At 47.3% G+C, this 18,465-nt stretch overlaps 1 protein-coding gene across 1 annotated transcript in view; it reads left to right on the top strand.

Annotated features, from left to right (window-relative positions):
- The window catches only part of HSD17B2 (hydroxysteroid 17-beta dehydrogenase 2), a 275,549-nt gene that overhangs the window by 119,615 nt on the left and 137,469 nt on the right, over positions 1-18,465 (top strand). The window lies entirely within an intron of this gene.

The raw sequence follows: 18,465 nt of genomic DNA on the forward strand, positions 1-18,465 counted from the left end.
ATAGTTCCACCAAAATACAACATTTAGAGAGATTTAAAACATTGGATTCCTTTCCCAGGCTTTTACAAGACAGTTCTAACAGTTCTCATGTGAATTGGACAATGTATCCTGTCTTGTTTGACTTCTAGAACAAATACTGCTAAAATTGTTATTAGATAACACATGGTTTGTTTCTTCAATACAATAGAATGTTCTCTAACACATCCGCAACCCAGGAAATAATTTGGGTGAAAGGGAACAGAATGAATTAACACTTTTTCACTACTGCTGCAAAAATGAATCTTTAGGCGTAGCCTGTCTAAATACACCAAAATACATATTTTAATGTAATTAATACATATAAATCTTATCAAATATGCAAAGCAAATTATTTAATTTCAATCATTATTTATGAATGACATTAGAAACAGTTTAAATGTGCATTTATTTTCTGCACACGTGTAACTCACATTAATAAATTAATTTACATTGATACAAGTACTATTAATTCATGTTTGTTTAATAATCTTAATATATTCTTCAATTCTACTGTATTTCTAAAACTTTATATCTTTAACATTAATTCATGTCAGTAGTTCACTAGAATATAAATGTGCAACATCATGCATGTTTTTACATTTCATGTTAATTTCTCTATTGTGCTTTTAAATGAGACCTATAAGTCACCATATGCTAACTTCTATGCCACTAATGTACAAGTCAAATTTGGATTTCTACCAGTCCCTCCTCTGACAGCGCTTTATGCTGTCACAAAAGGACACTCTTCTTTACAATGAGACAACTCAAAGCCTTGTAGTATGATAATGCACAGGTCTAGGTCTGCGGAGATTTTCAATTTTCTTCAGGTTCTTGTAGTCTCTGTTTGTCATATTCTCCTTTTCAATCTCTTCCCTCCTCTCTTTATTTTTTGCTCTTTGCACCTTCCACAAATTGTAAGCCTTGTAAAACCCAAGTGCACAAATTGCACACCGTCACAATCAATAAAGGTTTCGGGATCATTCTCACAAATCCATTTCCTAAATCTCCAACCCAAGATCCTACTCTAGAGAATCATTTACCTGTTGTCTCCCAAATATGTGTCTGTTTTTCGTCATACAAATCATTTTTCAGACTTGTCAGGTTAGAAATATATCTCCTTCCTGTTGTTGGGCATGTAAGTACAACAATGTTGGGTCTTTCAAACTCCACAGACTCCACCTTCAGTTCTAAAAGGATGTCTAATGCAAGGCGATTCTGTAAAACAATTGATCTTACCACAACTGTTTCCGTGTCCATTAGGAGCATGGCGCCTGCAAAATCAGCTGACATTTTATCTACTATAGCTGATCACTTTCTTATCTTAATGTCATTTAGGATCACACCTACTGATTAAATAAAAACTTCAAAAATATCTCCGGTAATCTCTGAACTACTTGCTCCTTTTCAACTCTCATCTTTGGTCTCTCATTCTTTGCTGGGTTATCAAAACTTGTAATAAGCGTTCTTCCCACAAATATAATATACACCAGGCACAGGGGGGGTCTTGTCCATATAACATAAAAATCTATATACTCTAAAGCAAAAACACATGCCTGCATTCAATCATCCCTACAAACTTATTGTTAGTTTTTGATTTCGGCCTATATATACAAAGCTTCCCTACATGTTGCCAATCTAAAGCTAAGCGTCCTTTTGTGCCTGGTATGTGAGCTGATTTCTTTTTGTAATTGTGTGAAACTATGCCCTTTTTAGCTTTTCTTTCATAGCTTTTCTTTTTTCATCAACTTGATTAATAAACACTTTCTCTACTTGTGTAAGAATACAATTTAAATTGTTTCTGTGTGCGTCTGATGTACCAAAGTTGGTGTTGGTTTAAAGAATCCTCTTACTATATCTATGTTCTTAGCATTTTCAATGCTGCTGAAATGCTGATTAATGGGGACAAAAGAGAAAACAAGGTCAAACTTTGAGTAAAACTACTGGATATTCTCTTGATTCTACAAACGTGCAGTAGACTGCAACTAATACCATAAGTCAGTGGTAAGCTGTGGTATGTGATCCCTTCATGTACTGACTAGAAATTTGTGTGCACACATAACAGTCAAGCATATTAATTGTACCTACATACTCATACAGCAGACTATAATAAACATTGGAAGGCAGTTCTCCCTTTGTGTCATCTAAATGAAGCAATCACTCATCCTTATGAAACTTATCCAGCTTAGATGGTGTTTTTCCTTGCACTGGAGTTGCTGTGCTTTGCATATTTTCTTTCACTGAAATACTCCCGCAATCAATGAAATGCACACAATCATACATATAGATATTAAACAGAGTGGGACTAAGGGATGAACCCTGTAGCACTTCCCATCTCAGGCCCTTAGCCTCAGATGCAAATGGTTTCATCCATACCACCTGTTCTTGATGAGTCAGAAAGGACTTTAGCCACTCAGCAGCTGTGCCAATTACCCCTATTTGCTTTAGCCTAAGCAACAAGATGTCATGGTCGACCATACCAAATGCGTCCGACAAGACAAACAGCACCAAGGCAACATTAAGGCCAGAGTCCAGATTGAATATAATGGACTCGAAGACCTCAAGTAGAGCTGTCTCTCTACTGTGACAAGATCTAAAACCATATTGAGAGGGGTGCAGTAGATTATTAAATTCCAGAAAAGTAGTCAGCTGTGTATTAACCAATCTTTCTAGGGTCCTGGCTGGCGCTGGTACGAGAGAGACCGGTCTAAGATTTGACAGTGGCTCAGGGTCCATGTTGGCCTTTTTTTGCAAAGGCATGACATTAGCCTGTGTCCATTCCTTGGAGAAGATCCTCTCCTAAATAATAGCTTCAAATAGCTGGTAATAGACTGGGCTGATGGTATCTGCAATCGACTTCAGTATATGATGGGAAAAAAGGGTCTGGGAGAGCACCCTATTTACATTGGGAGAAAACAGACACCACCTCATCCGCCAGTGGAAAAGTGGACAGGCCTTCCATCCCCCAGATGTCTTTTACCACACCAGATAACTGGGAGGAGCCAGAGATATTCTACTGTATTTTGCAGGCTTTATCTTCAAAAAAGTCACTAAGGTGATGACAAAGAGTCTGTCTGAGTCCATGTACAGGGGAAGAGGCTTTAGGATCAATAAATCTGGTTAAAATTTTAAAGATCTCTTTGCTATCATTTTCAGCTTATTGCAATAGACATAGTGAGTGCTCTGAGCATTCCTGATACACCCAATGCCCTTTTATAGATAGTTTTGTGCTCTTCCCAGTACTTCTTATGCAAGGATTATTCCAACTTCTCACATGCTGCCTGCTACAGGGCAACCTCCGCCAAAAACCAAGAGACTGAGACAGTCTTTGCTGGTTTCCTTACCATTCTTCTTGTGGCTACTGAGTCAGCTGCTATTTCCAGCCAGCTCTTAGTAGCTTGCTCCATCTATGCCACTGAGCCGGATAATACCGGTGTAGATTTAATCAGTACCTCATCAAGGGACAACAGAGAGACCTTACCCCAATCCCTCTCCTCACTACCAACCATCTCAGGATGCAACTCCCTAGGTAAGTTGTACTTCCATGAACAAGGGAGTAAATAGTGATCCCACCATGGCACTGGCAATGGAGCCTCCCAATTCATGGGAATATTTGTGAGAATCCCACCACTGGCATGCCTGGCTCTATGTGTAGGTCCCTGAGCTGCATGAGTCATATTCAAAGAGATCACAGATTCCTTAAAAAGTTTGACCCAGAGATTCTCATACTTGTGTAGATCAGAGTTAAAATCACCCATGAGTGTGAAATTGGAATGGGTGATACAATTAAGCGTCAGGGCTACGTCAGGGGAGGACCAAAAGGACCTAGATAGCACGGGGCAATACAACAATGCACCAGAGAATGTACAATGACCATTAATCATGAACTTGAAGCCGAGGGCTTCTGCTCACTGCAACTCCTCTAACGTAAAACTGATACATTTGAATAACTTTTTTAAAATTATGGCAAATCCTCCCGTCCGTTTTCCAGACCGATCAAAATTGGCACAAGAATATGCCTGATAAAGGGCTAGATGTAAATCTGGATGAGAGGTTTCATCCATCCAAATTTCCGTCATGAAGAGCAGATCAATGCTCTCATCTCTTAACAGATCAAAAACATCCAAAGTGTGTTTATGCAGGGAGAGCATATTTATCAAAATTGCTTTAATATCTCTCATTTGCTCAGGCATACCATGCTATTTTTAACCCATTGGGCCCAAAGAGGGGAAACTGGTCCTGCATTTAAGACAGGAGCTAGGTCCCACTGTATTCAATAAAAAAGAATAGCAACCCGACCTTGTAACCTCCTCTCCATACCTTTTAGAGGCAGAGTAGGATCATCTTGCTTTATCTTTAGGCCCCAAACCATCAGCATGACTGGCCCTGGCCATGACTGGGAAGTGGACGGGCACAGATGGGCTTGCCTTAGACAAGCCAGTGCCGCACCTGCTGGGCATGTAGGTGCCACAGTGATAATTTTATACATGCAGCCGCTCCACCAGTCACCCTGCAGCACAAAACACTGGAGCGCTTGCCACTCACAAAAGGGCAGTTTGTCCCCAAGGACTAATCCACCCAGAAACTCCCTTAGTATACATAGAATGGTGATGAAAACCCTATGCTACTCGAGTACACCTGCGGGCCGGATAGGACTAGTAAGGCCAAGATAGGTCCCAAAGCCCTCAACCAGGTAGGAAAAAAGTGCTAAGGGGGAGCACCAGAACCTCACAGAACAAAAACACAAATAAAACCAGTCCTGTAAAACTATTTATTTAAAAACCAGTTTAAAAACGAAAATGCAGCAGCAATTAAGGCATAAACTCTAGTAAAAAGAAAATAAGGGCATCATGCTGCACCCCATGTTAAACCAGAAGGCACGTTTTCACTGCGGCCATAATTTTATACACGTTGCTGCTCCACCAGTCACCCTGCAGCGCAAATCACTGGTCGCTTGCCACTCACAAAATGGCAGCACAATTTGTCTCCAAGGACCAGCCCACCTGGAAACTCTCTTAATCTGCAAAGAATGGAGCCGAAAACCCTATACTACCCGAGTACACCTACGGGCAGCCTAGGACTATTAAGGCCGAGATAGTTCCCAACACCTTCAACCACGTAGGAAAAAAGTGCTTAGGGAGAGCACCAGAACCTCCAGAGAACACAAGCACAAATAAAACCAGTCACGTAAAACTATCTATTTAAAAGCCACATTAAAAATAAAAGTGCAGCAGCAATTAAGGCATAAACTCTATTAATAACAAACTAAGGGTGACATGCTGCACCCCCAACCCAAATTAATGTAAGTTATGAACTGCCCCATGGCTATAGGGCACTCCAATTCCTCGAGTATTAGCATTTCTTTGTTGCTAAACCCACAAGAATCGAGGTCATGAATCCATTGCTATATCTATATGTATTTACATTGGTTAATAGGATATGTTGGCCCGATATGGTCCAAATATAAAATTCTAAAGGGTAGATTGGAGACAGCGAGGGGGGCTGCTCTGATGTTCTAACAGTAGAAGCTTTAATCTGTTGAGAAATGTTACACTGTTGTACATAATCTTTGGCTTGTTTAGGTAAACCCAGTTACCAAGTAGTATTACTGTAGCATTACACCTATAATACTAATTTCAGCATAAGCAGACACTAACCCTGAAAGAGCTACTTCTATTAAGTCTAATATAGATAGCTTATTAGGTATTATTCTATCTCCCAAGGTATGGAAGCCACTAGAGTGTTATCTAAAGTGAAGGTGTAGGAGTATCTGAGAGGAAAGCCAACTGAAGGTGTTTCATGCTTTACTGTTGCTTGTATAGCTAATAGTGCATCTGTATCAATCTTCATTTGAGATCTAGTTTTGATTTCTAACATAACAGTCTGTACCTGAGTCTTCATGACTGAGTTGGCTGCACAGTGCCCTTTGGCATGAATCCCGTCACACTGGTGGACACACAAACCAGTGGAAGCTTGTCTTTTAAGACACCAACATTTCCTCAGAGCTGTTTATTTGTAATCTGTTTCCATTTGTAATCTTTAAATCAGTTCAGGCACCAAAGTTTTAAATCTACATTGTATTTGTGCATGAAGAAAGATGAATCAGACACTGTTAGCATGGGTAAAGGCTGATCAGCCTTCTGCAATACAAGTATCAAGGCATGCATTTCTTCATGTTGTGCTGTGCTACCACCTAAAATTTTGGTGTAGGTGTGCTCGAGCTGGAATTCCCCATCCTTAATCATACCTTGCACAGCGAGCAGGCTGTGGAGTACTTTTGATTAGTACCAATTGCAGGTTGTGGAGAGCCGTTTGTATAAAACATGCTCTGATATGACACTATGGGTAATGCTTGAGGAGTCTGAGGCTTGTGTCCAAAGAGTCGGATTGTATTTAAACTTCACATTGACATGAAGAAGCCCCCTGCACCCATTTTGATTGCAGAGCACGAACATTAGGGATGCTTGCCTTAGGTGGCCAAGGACCCGGAGATGGCGCACGCCTGAACTCTTAGCTCCGGAGGGGCCGGCGAATAGAAAGTCAAAATCGTGCTTTCCCCGGGCCGAATGAGGTCCAGGCTGCGGGCGAGACCAGAGGAGGGGGCCGAGCGTGTGTGGGCCCCTGCGGCGACCCCGGGGGTGCCGAATCTGCCCGTCGGGGACTTCGGAGTCTGCGGGTCTGAGCACGTGACAGAGGCCGCGGCCTTGCGTGGTGCCGAGAGCCGAAGTGGTGAGTGCACGGACGGCACAGAACAGCGGGAGGCGCCGAGCAGGCTCTCCGGCAGCGGCGGAGGTGCTGGCGGGGGCCAGGGGGCCCAGGTGAGATCGCGCACAGCTGAAGCGCACAGAGACTGTGCCACTGGAGGCGCGCGGCCCCGGAATAACAGAGGGGGCAGGAACGGGACCGAGGTCGCGGCCTTGGGCGGGGCCGTAGGTTGAGGCGGCCCGGAGGCCTTGCGTGGACCAGAGGAGAGGGCCGAGCGTGTGTGGGCCCCTGCGGCGACCCTGGGGGCCGAAGTGGTTAGGGCCCAGGTGAGATCGCGCACTGTGGAGGCGCACGGAGACTGAGACACTGGATACGGGTGACCCCAGAAGAACACAGGGGGCAGGCCCGAGATCGGGGCCGCGGCCACGGGCAGGGCTGCAGGTTGAGGCGACCCGGAGGCTGAAGAAAGCGGAGGTTGCCGGCGGAGACTACGAGCTGGGGTGGAGATGCCATTTGGGTTCTGGTGGCCCAGCGGAAGTCGCACTCTGACGGGTGGTGAAGTGGTGCTACTCTGGGCCACGGACGAGGCCCCTAGGAAGGATTGGGGACGAAGCGAGGCCAAGAGCGAGTGAAAGGCAGTGTGGAACGATTTCGAGGTAGCGACGTGACCCGGGGCCGCTTGACTTGAGGTGGGCCTTTGGGCCCTGGTACACACCGAAGAAGCGGAGAGAACGAGGGATAACGGGACCTGGTGGACCCCTGCAGACACCGGTGAACTAGATGCATGGTGGCTGGTTTGACCGAGCCGGGGGCCGGATCGGGGTGGCCCCGGACGGAGGTGGCCCGTGACCCATGGGGGTTGAATGAGTACCCGGGGCTGAGGAACCCAGAAGATAGGATCAAGCAAGCGAGGAAAAAGGGCCGACTGATGAAGCTGGCGGATGGCGGATCGCGCCCCCGGGGGCGAAGGGCGGATGGCCTAAAAGGTTGAACCGTGGACTCCCCCGGGCGCATTGGAGTACTGAAAATCCATAAAGGAGTAGGACTGAGCACAGAAGTGTGCCTGGTGCAACAAGGGAGACAAGCGGGAGGAAATTTAGTGCCACGATGAAGAGTGACAGTTGAGAGTCCATGACGGGCTAAAGGACCTGGAGCTGAGATGGATAGCGCTTAAACGTAGAGCGCCTGGGGTGAAGCATTCCGAAGCGGAACAACTGAAACAGCTGGGGCAGCTGTCGGGGCGAGGTCCGCTGTTGATCAGATGCCCCCCAGGAGCCGCCACAAGAACAGAACCATGGCCGCTGCAGCTCAGTCCGGGAGCGATGACTCGGACCCACAGGGCCACACGCAGATCAAAGTCCAGGATACTTTAGATAAAATACTCGGGGCGATCGAAGACACCAAAACAACGTTGCAACGGGAGATCAGTCAAGTAGCTGTGGAGGTGAGCCTACTGAGAGCGGACCACCACAAACTGGCAGACAGAGTCAAAGAGACAGAAACTGTACTGGCCGAGATAGCACCAAAGCAGAAAGACCTGAGGGCTGAAGTGACCTCCCTGGCCGACAGAGTGGCGCGACTCGAAAAAAGAGCTGAAGATGCGGAGGGGAGGAACAGAAGGAACAATGTGCGCGTGGTGGGCCTCCTTGAGGGGGCTGAGGGGGAGAACATTGTTGAATTTCTGGAGAAATGGTTCAGTACCTCAGTGGCGCCGGGGCGCTTGACCACATTCTACACGCTGGAGCGAGCACATCGGGTGCCGGCGAGGCCCCTTGCCCCGGGGAGACCCCCCCGGGCCGTGATAGCTAAACTCTTACACTACAGAGACAGGGACTCCCTCCTGCAAAGGGCCAGGGAGACGGGCCCATTTAAAGTCGCAAATGGGGAGGTGACACTGTTCCCGGACTTTACCCTGGAGGTGCAAAACAAGCGGTCTTCGTTTCTGGCAGTTAAGAGAGCCCTAAGAGAGGAGGGAATCCAGTATTCGCTACTCTACCCAGCCAGATTGAGAGTGATGCTGGAAGGGAAGACAACATTCCTCCAATCCCCTGAGGAGGCATGGGAATGGCTTGAGTCACGTGGCCCTCAGGCGGGGGGTCCCGTTGGAGAGGGCCCGACCGGTGGCAATGCTCGCCGAGCCCTGAAGGGAAGGAAGACCAGAGACCGCAGACGACTGGCGCCCACACAAACACAGAAAGAGAAAGGCAGGAAGGAAGCACTGGAAGCGGCAGCACGCATGGGTGGGGAGGCATCCCCTCAGGAAGGTTCTGGGAATGAAACGGACGACACGTTGGTGTCCTCTGCGGAAGACCTGGAGCATTCAGCCCGAGCCCCGAAGGTGACCCCACAAACAGCTGACGAACTTGGCTAGCCGGGGCCTGCGGAAGGCGCCGGGACTGGGCATGTCAAGCGTAATGGCGGCCCCTCCGGACTTGGCCACCCCCCCGGAACAGAACCTCGCCCATTCAACATGGCGAGTACCGCTGATCAAAAGTTGAACAAGTTGCACGGTTGCATAGTTTACTGGGCAGCCTACAGGTTAGGAGGTGCCCTGGGGATGGGGAGTTGGGATACACAGTTACAAGTTAATATGGCAATGTGGGTGGCGGAATTTGACTGCGGCAAAGACATGATGATGTGGGAAAATATCCTTGCGACTGGGGAGATGCGGGGGTATTGTCACCAGAATGAAATCATGAAATGGCGGACTATAATTTATTGACCTGGAACGTTAGGGGGATGGGCACTCCAGCTAAAAGGCACAAAATACTCTCTTACTTAAAGAGAAGGGGAGTACAGTTGGCATTACTACAGGAAACACACCTGGCGTCTGGAGAGGGAGAGAAGCTAAGGCGCAGGTGGAGGGGGCAGGTGTTTGCAACAGAATACTCAGCTTATGCAAGGGGCGCTTTAGTATGGATCAGAGCGGGGGTCCCATTCATATTGACCTCTTCCAATATAGACCGGGAGGGAAGATTCGTGATATTGGAAGGGAAGCTACAAGGTATCCCAATAGTCTTAAGCTGCATATACGCCCCCAACCAAGACCAGGTCCCCTTTATGACGAGCCTATCGAGACACCTCACACGCCAAAGCGCTGGGAAGCTATTAGTAGGGGGGGACTTCAATGCAGTACTAGACACAAATCTGGACAGGTCCACCCCGCCTCTGCATGGGGCAGCGACAATCAAAACAGCCAAAAGGCTGAGTGAGTGGCTGGACATGTGGGGGTTGTCGGACGTCTGGCGAATGCACCACCCAACGTCTAGTGAATATTCATACTACTCGGGTCTCCACCGAGTGCATACCAGAATTGACAGAGTAGTCTGCACAGCAGGCCTGATAAGTAATATGACACGCTCAGAATACTTAGCCCGCACTTTGTCTGATCATAATCCCTTGTTAATAACGATGAGGATGTCGGAGGATAGACCCCTTATACCATCATGGAGGCTTTCTCCCTCGGCACTTGAGGACCAGGCGTACAGAGAGGCCCTACGCGGCCACTTGGCAGAATATATTGAGACGAATAAGGGGTCTACTCCTTCTAGGGCCTTAGAATGGGAGGCGCTTAAGGTAGTGACAAGGGGCTTCTGCCTGGGGCAGTCGGTGGGGGTGAGGCGTACACTTGAAAAAGAATTGAATGACCTGGAGAAGGATATGCACGAGAGGGAGTTGGGACAAGGGAAGACAGCGCAGGAGAATGAAGAATATAACCGAGCTTGTAGGGAACACTCCCGCATTGAAGAGCAACTCCGGTGCCACGACAGGCAAAAATATCTAGCATCCCTACATGCGGAAGAGGGTAGATCGGGGAGACTACTGGCGTGGCTGGTCCGCCCGGGAGAGCAGGGTGAGCCCATCACATGTGTAATAGACGGGGAGGGGTCTCGCAGACTCAGACCGGGCTCCATAAACGATGCATTCAGAGAGTATTACTCGCAGTTGTACGGGAAACCCAGCGAATTGCAGATGGAATCTTTCAATAGATACCTACAGCAAATCCCACTACCAACACTGAGCGCAGATGAGAGAGACAGCCTGGGGGGTCCAGTAACGCTAGAGGAAGTAAATGAAGCTATAGAACAGTTAGCACCCGGAAAGACCCCAGGGACAGACGGTCTCCCCATGGATTTCTATAAAAAATACAAATTGCTGCTGGCCCCCCAATTGACAGGGTTGTACGCGGAGGCGCTGCAATATGGAGAACTACCACAGACAATGCGGGAGGCTTTAGTGGTACCGCTCCCCAAGACAAAAGACAGGGAAGCTCCGGTGACGGACTTTAGGCCTTTATCTATGTTAAACAGCGACTTCAAAATACTTAGTAAGATAATGGCTGCCCGGTTGCTCCCTCTCATGACAAAGTTAGTGCACGCTGACCAGAATGGTTTTGTCCCCGGCCGTAGTACCTCCCTGAACCTGAGAAGGGTGTTTACGATCTTGCACATGCCCAGGGATCAGAGACCGCCAGAGGGAGCCTTACTCGCGGTGGATTTCGAGAAGGCCTTCGATTCCATCAGATGGGACTATTTAAGGACTGTGATGCTTAAAATGGGGCTGGGGGAGAACTGGGTAAAATGGGTGGACTTGCTGTACTCATCCCCGTTAGCAAGAGTTAAAACCGGAAGGATGATCTCCAGTGCATACCCAGTATACAGGGGAACTAGGCAGGGCTGCCCCTTGTCCCCGCTACTGTTTGCCCTGGCAATCGAACCCCTGGCATCGCAGCTGCGATGGGAAGGCGTGGGCAAGGGAATTATCTGGGGTCCGTCCGAACATATAGGCGGTCATTCTGACCTTGGCGGGCGGCGGAGGCCGCCCGCCAAAGTCCCGCCGTCAGGTTACCGTTCCGCGGTCGAAAGACCGCGGCGGTAATTCTGACTTTCCCGCTGGGCTGGCGGGCGGTCGCCTTCAGACCGCCCGCCAGCCCCGCGGGAAAGAGGCTTCCACGATGAAGCCGGCTCGGAATCGAGCCGGCGGAGTGGAAGCTGTGCGACGGGTGCAGTTGCACCCGTCGCGTATTTCACTGTCTGCGCAGCAGACAGTGAAATACATGTAGGGGCCCTCTTACGGGGGCCCCTGCAATGCCCATGCCAGTGGCATGGGCACTGCAGGGGCCCCCAGGGGCCCCGCGACCCCCCCTACCGCCATCCGGATCCCGGCGGTCGGACCGCCGGGATCTGGATGGCGGTAGGGGGGGTCGGAATCCCCGCGGCGGTGCAGCAAGCTGCGCCGCCGTGGAGGATTCAATGGGGCGGCGGTACACTGGCGGGAGCCCGCCAGTGGTGCCGGTCCGACCGCGGCTTTACCGCCGCGGTCGGAATCCCCATTGGAGCACCGCCGGCCTGTCGGCGGTGCTCCCGCGGTCCTCCGCCCTGGCGGTCTTTGACCGCCAGGGTCAGAATGACCGCCATAGTCTCCCTGTATGCAGATGATATACTTATTTACATGAGGGACGCGTCAAGAGGACTCACGTGGGCATTGGGAATACTGGAAGACTTCGGGGGCCTATCGGGACTCCGACTTAATCGGAGGAAAACATATGTATTCCCCATGATGTCAGACAGTGCACGCCCAGATGCGTGCCCAGCTGACGTAAATTGGGCCCCGCGGACATTTAGATACTTGGGCATACAGATATTTCACGAATTAAACGATCTTAGGGACGGTAACCTCGGCAGGACGCTTAGATCATTGCGCTCCTCGGTGGGGTTTTGGAGATCATTAAAACTAACAATCATGGCCAGGGTGGCGCTCTCAAAAATGGTCATGCTACCACGCCTCCTCTACTATTTTGCTAACTTACCACTACAGATCCCCGCGGCATGGTTCCGAGAGTTGAACGCCTTGCTCAGAGAACTAATATGGGATGAGGGCCGCAGAAGAACTGCGCTCTCGACCATCTGTAGGCCGACGAGGTTGGGAGGCCTGGGCGCCCCAGATTTCGTAGGCTATTACCTGGCATCTCAGTTACAATGGGTGGCCGGCTGGCTAGCGGGTAGGGGGCGGCTGGACCTGGCCACCGCGAACGGTGAAATTGACATAGCTCAGATTGCAGCAAATATGGCGGGCAGGAAGATGGCCCCCATTAGAGGCAACATAATGTACAATGTGGCGATGAGATGCTGGAAACAATGTGAGAGGAGGACTGGAGTGGGGCCACCATACTCTCCCGCTCTGCCGCTGGCGGCCGTCGCTCTGGACGTGAGGGCGGAGGGGCCAGGGGGACTGGGTTTGGGGCCTTGGACGAGAGCAGGGATAGAGACAGTGGGGGAGCTATTCAGGGAGGGGGTGCTGAGGAGCTTTGCTGATGTAGTGGAGGGGGGGGTCCCAATAGGACAGTTTTTACTCTTTGGAAGGCTGGTGCATACCCTGAAGGAGCATTGGACCACGGTCAATGCAGAACCCGCTCCCCACGGAGTGTTGCACCTCCTGCTGACAGAGGGAGAGGAAACTCACCTAATAGCAAAAATATACAGGGCCCAGATAGAGGTAGCAGTGGATCCCCTGCGACCCCTAAGAGAAAAATGGGTGAAGACAATTGGGCTGGACCTGACCGAGTCAGAGTGGACTAGAGCACTTGCTTACCCTGGGGTGGTCTCACGCAACACTAGGCTGAGATACATACAATACAACTATCTACACAGAACATACCTTACTCCTCAACGACTGCACCGCATATACGGGGGGGAGCCCAGGACTTGCCCCAGATGTGGAGACGGGGAACCCGACTTTGATCATATGATGTGGGGATACACGATGCTCCAGAGGGGATGGACGGCGATGACGACTAATCTCATGGAGCTGTTCAGTACGGAACTCCGGCCAACCCCCGACATTTGTCTATTGGGCCTCAGAGCTAGTGCCAAATGGAGCAGGGTAGAGAGTCGCTTCCTTGACCTGTCCCTGGCCCTTTACAGAAGGCTGATTACGAAGGGTTGGAAATCGAATGCACCCCCTTCATTGACAGAATGGAGAGGCGATGTCACAAGATGGTCCAGAGCTGAGCTACAGGTCCTTAAGGCCGAGGAGGCCAGGGGAGTCCGCCAGACACCCATCGCCCCGGAGTGGGAAAACCTAGTGATAAGGTGGGACGGCCTAACAAAGGGACCAATGGTACCTGAGGGGATGGGAGGAACCACTTGAGAGGGTCACCTGATGTGCTTGTAAGCGAAAGTTCCAGAAAACAGGATGGGAGGAACATCAGGAGCCCCGCTGGCCCGGGCGCAGAGGGAGCGAGTACAGAGGACAGGACGCAATAACTAAAAGAACGAAGGAGGGAGGGGAATAGTAGATAGACCGCTCCTACATAGTATGAAACTCTATGTCAACCCCCCCTCTCTGAAGTTAAGCAGCCACACCCACATGAGCCATTAAGCCTATATACAGTTTGAAGTGGAGTTAAGTCTGTTATCAGGTCACCAATATTAAAAGTAACGAGGGGCACTGTAAGTACTGTCTCCATAAAGTCGGATTGATTAAGTGATGGGAGCAATATTACACAAGTATTATTAAACTACTGAATTGAGCAAGTAATTGTGAAACGCAATGCAAACAAAGCAAAACAGTGGTGCGGACAACTTAAGAGATGTGTATAATAATGACAAAACGTTACTGTAAAATGACCTACAAATGTAAAACAGCAAACAGTTAAATAAAAATATATTTGAAAAAAAAAAAAAAAAAAAGGGATGCTTGCCTTAGTGGCCGTTTCTAGTGTCTGAATGGGAGAAATCACCAGTATTCGTTTTCACAACACCAAAGGGTGCACTCTCAAAATGGCTGTTTGCACAGCCACAAGAATTTTCTCTATGGAAAAAAATGTCCTTTGCCTGGAAAATACAAGTGACTTGTAATATGTGGGCATTGTCTGTCCCTCATTGTAATACATATGTATAACCTGAGGTGCTTGGTACAATTCCTAACATTAGGTTTGTCTTGTTATCCTTAGGCTGTAAATACTTTGCCTCTAGCATGTCTGCTTCTAGTGCACACAAGTTATCAATGTGTTTATATGTCCATGGTTTTGTAGAAAAAATGAAATCACTTTGTACAAGGGCCTCAGGTGCTCAGCATATTGTGGCAAGTAAGTCTGTCCAAAGTTAAGGAAGCGCAAAAGGGACTGAAATTACCTTAAGGTGTCTGAAGACTGTAAGGTAGCACATTTATGACCACCATAGCGAGCGCCTCCTTTGACGAAAGTGTGACTATAAGGGGACACTCCCCCTCCTGGAATCTGGGGCAAGTAGCCTTTAGACTTGGGGCCTATGTTAGGTAGTTCCTCGCCACAGGTAGGCCTCATCATTTCTTATTTTTCTGTACCCACTCTCTTACTGAGTGTTGGATGTTTGTCTCTGCATTGCATGACGTTTAGGGATCCTAGGCCGTGAAGAATGCCCCCAGACCTTCCTTGGCTCATTGTAGAGGGCAGAAACATGTTGGCCATTTTTAGATAGGTGACCCAGGGAGTCCTTGTTCTCACCCTGGTGTCCCATCCTCAGGTGAGCAATTTTAGATTTTTAAGGGTATTTTTGTTTAACGTGTGATGTCAGTATTGTCACCATCCAGGTGTGTATTCAAGTCTACTGTGGAGAACAATGTCATCATTGCAAAATAGTGTCTCAGGATCTGGTTGTAATATCTCCTTAATAAATGCTTAAAATGAAACAGGTCTATTCTTGTACCCCATAGGTAGCTTCTTAAGGGAATATTGAACGCAATCAAAGTGAAAGCAGTTAGATAAAGGTTTTTCAGGTGCTATGTTCATTACTCTAGGACCCAATCTAACATTTCTGTGTTGTAACACTTCAGCAAAACAATTTGTGGTGCTCTTGGTAAGTCAACATGCATTCCAGTTCCTGGAAATCTCTATAATGCGCAGATGGTGCTACTGGATTGTATGCTTGAAGTAGACCTGAGGCAGCATCTGTAGCCTCAAATTCCACCCATGAGTAAAATGTTTCATTTCGATATGCGACATGTGCACCTATTACAAATGAGCTGCCACTCTCGCATTGGTGGCACCTCTATTTTTGAGATGATGTGTAACTGTCTCTTGGTAGTTTACTGCTATCACAACAGGAGTTGACATTTTTAATTGAACAGATTCAATAAATTATGAGATTCAAAACTTAAGAAACCAAAGATGGGTGAATAACCTTTTAAGAGGCAAGCTCGATTAACCTACAATAAATAAGTTCTTCCTTGTTTTGCCTGCAGTAGGGAACCCTGATTACAACAGACATCACTGTATTTATAATAATGATGGCTTTTTTGAGTGTGCTCATTCAAAGACTACTCAAAGATCTAATAAATCTGAATGCTGAGGTTAAGCACCATGTTACATACCCTGGGATAGGGCCTTGGTGTACAAGGTTTGGACTGCTATCCCTAGGGTGCAGGGACGTAGTTCAGTGCTCCATCACTGAGTAAGGAAGTCCATGTTACTGTAGCCCCATACAACCCACCTAATATTCCCACAAGCGTTGTGTCAGTGCTTTCCCACCATGCAGTGCAGTCCCTTAAGAGGTTCAGGAATACAGTGGTCATTCAAACCTGGTTTTATTCTTAGAATAACTCACTCAAGCATTGCACGAGGAAAAGACACTGCATATTTAAAAGTGTTAATTTCAACAGATTCATCATATTCCTTAGTACATGAATTCTAACCAAACAGATTATATTTAAAACAGTACATGTACATGTTGCTAGCAGGGAAAATAAAATTAAGAGGTCTACCATGTTTAGAATGTTCCTGTCCCAGCACCCTAATGCTGCATCTATGCGCTACACTATGAAAGCAGGCAATATCTAGCTTACCTTGCGTTTCTTGGGGCTCTATGCACTGAATACCTAGCAGGACCATTTGTGGTATGAAGGCCTCTCTAATTCAGTTGTCCACTGACGGGGCTCAGATGGGACTGACCACTGCCTTTTAGCCTATATTGCAAAATTTAGCGGTGACTTTCCAAAATCTGAAATGTAACCAGTCTAAACTATCAAGATGAAAATATGTCAACTCAAACTACCTGGTTATCTTGCACATATACTGTAATACCTTGAGACATAAATAATGTGTAGTTTCTGGCAAACGTGTTATAACAAATCTTTGTTTAGATCAAATGACACTTTCACAAAAGATAATTACATTCTTAATGTGGACCAAAGGCAGACAGGCTAACAGTGTTTTAAAAATAGCGTTTCACTTGGGAGTTCATGGCACTCCTTTCTAATTACTGATCACCCTGCAAAAATGAGTTTGCGTGCTATTCGCCTTAATGGGATCAACCTTGTAAACGTTTCACAGAGCCTGCAATGTTAAGTCACAATGTAGACTGATATGCACTTGCCAGTGAAAAGATACAATCTGTGTAGTTTGGTAAAACCCACCACACATATTCCTGAGGTGGACACAATGGCCTATAACCTTAGAGCTATACTTACATCACCAGTCTGAGATAAACCACGTTTAAGTGGGACACCCCTATTTCTACTTTTTTCAATAATCTGCAACGGATCCATTACCTGTGAAGTGTTGAAAATAAACATTCACACTTTATAAACATCCAACTTATATAGAATTTGTCTATAGGTCTGTATTATAACTTTTCAACAGAGGCATTTGCCCAGATATGCAAAGGACAATAATGTAATGTCAACAGATGTTTTCGGATAATTCACAGGTTTTTTGCAATAGACTTTGGTGTTAATATTCTACCATGAAACACTGCTATGTAACCCACATCGCATGCTCTCTGCCTTTGTCTTGAGTACCAATTGCACCCTGTGCAGGTTGGCAAACATTGAACCATGTAACTGCGAACAATGACACCTGTCTCACTCAAGGACTGCGCTATTTCCATGCTATTCACTCTTGTGTGTTCACACAGTAACTTGAAGCTTTGTACGACTATAGTGTTATCAGAGATGTCACTGTGGACATCATCATTTGAGATGTTATTTTATATGTCATGAATGATATAAAGTATTTGGCCATACGCAGTGAATGGTGGGTCACAAGTTCTAGTTGACTTAGTAAACTATAACTGGTTCAGCTGTGCTTTTACACATTAGTTTTTTTGTTATTTCAACAACTAACTATAACATCACTTTAATTTTTTTTTAATCTCTAGTTACCACCAGCAGACCAGCTTGCACAGAAAATGTCTTGCCAAGCTTTTCTACTCTAACTAGTCTCTCATTGAACTCTTGTGAGACTTTTTAGGGTCGAGCCTGCGCCAGAATGCGCTTGCCCATGCTTATCGCTTGCGAGACGCGGTAGTTAGTTAGAAAAGGGCTCAGAGCCATGTCCATGTCACGTCAGTGTCTTTCATTGGTTCGTGGGCTTGCCTTTTAAAATCTGCTTGCTTTCATTAGTGGAAGGCATATGTCATGCCTTTTCTAGTGGTTAGCCCTCCTCAAGCGCAGTGACCAGGTACTGAAAACGCACGAGCCTTGCTGTTTTCCGTCCGGTTTATGGACTACTTTTTCTGTTTTTTCGCAGTGTGATCTCACTTGGCAGAACTCAAGCGCTTTGCACACTGTTACATAGTTAATTGCCCTTTTGGCGGTTACGTAGATAATTGCACTTTTGCCGATAGCTTTCGCTACGAGTGAACTGTAGCAGCGCAATCGCGCTCTTTTTTTCCATTTAATGAGGCAAGAAAAGTCCGGTTGGGAGTCTACAACTGCTAATAGCTCTAAATTGGACAAATGCGAGACCCGTTGCATTGCAAATGCTTG

Source organism: Pleurodeles waltl, chromosome 12 (genome assembly GCF_031143425.1).
Source record: "Pleurodeles waltl isolate 20211129_DDA chromosome 12, aPleWal1.hap1.20221129, whole genome shotgun sequence".
Taxonomy (NCBI): domain Eukaryota; kingdom Metazoa; phylum Chordata; class Amphibia; order Caudata; family Salamandridae; genus Pleurodeles; species Pleurodeles waltl.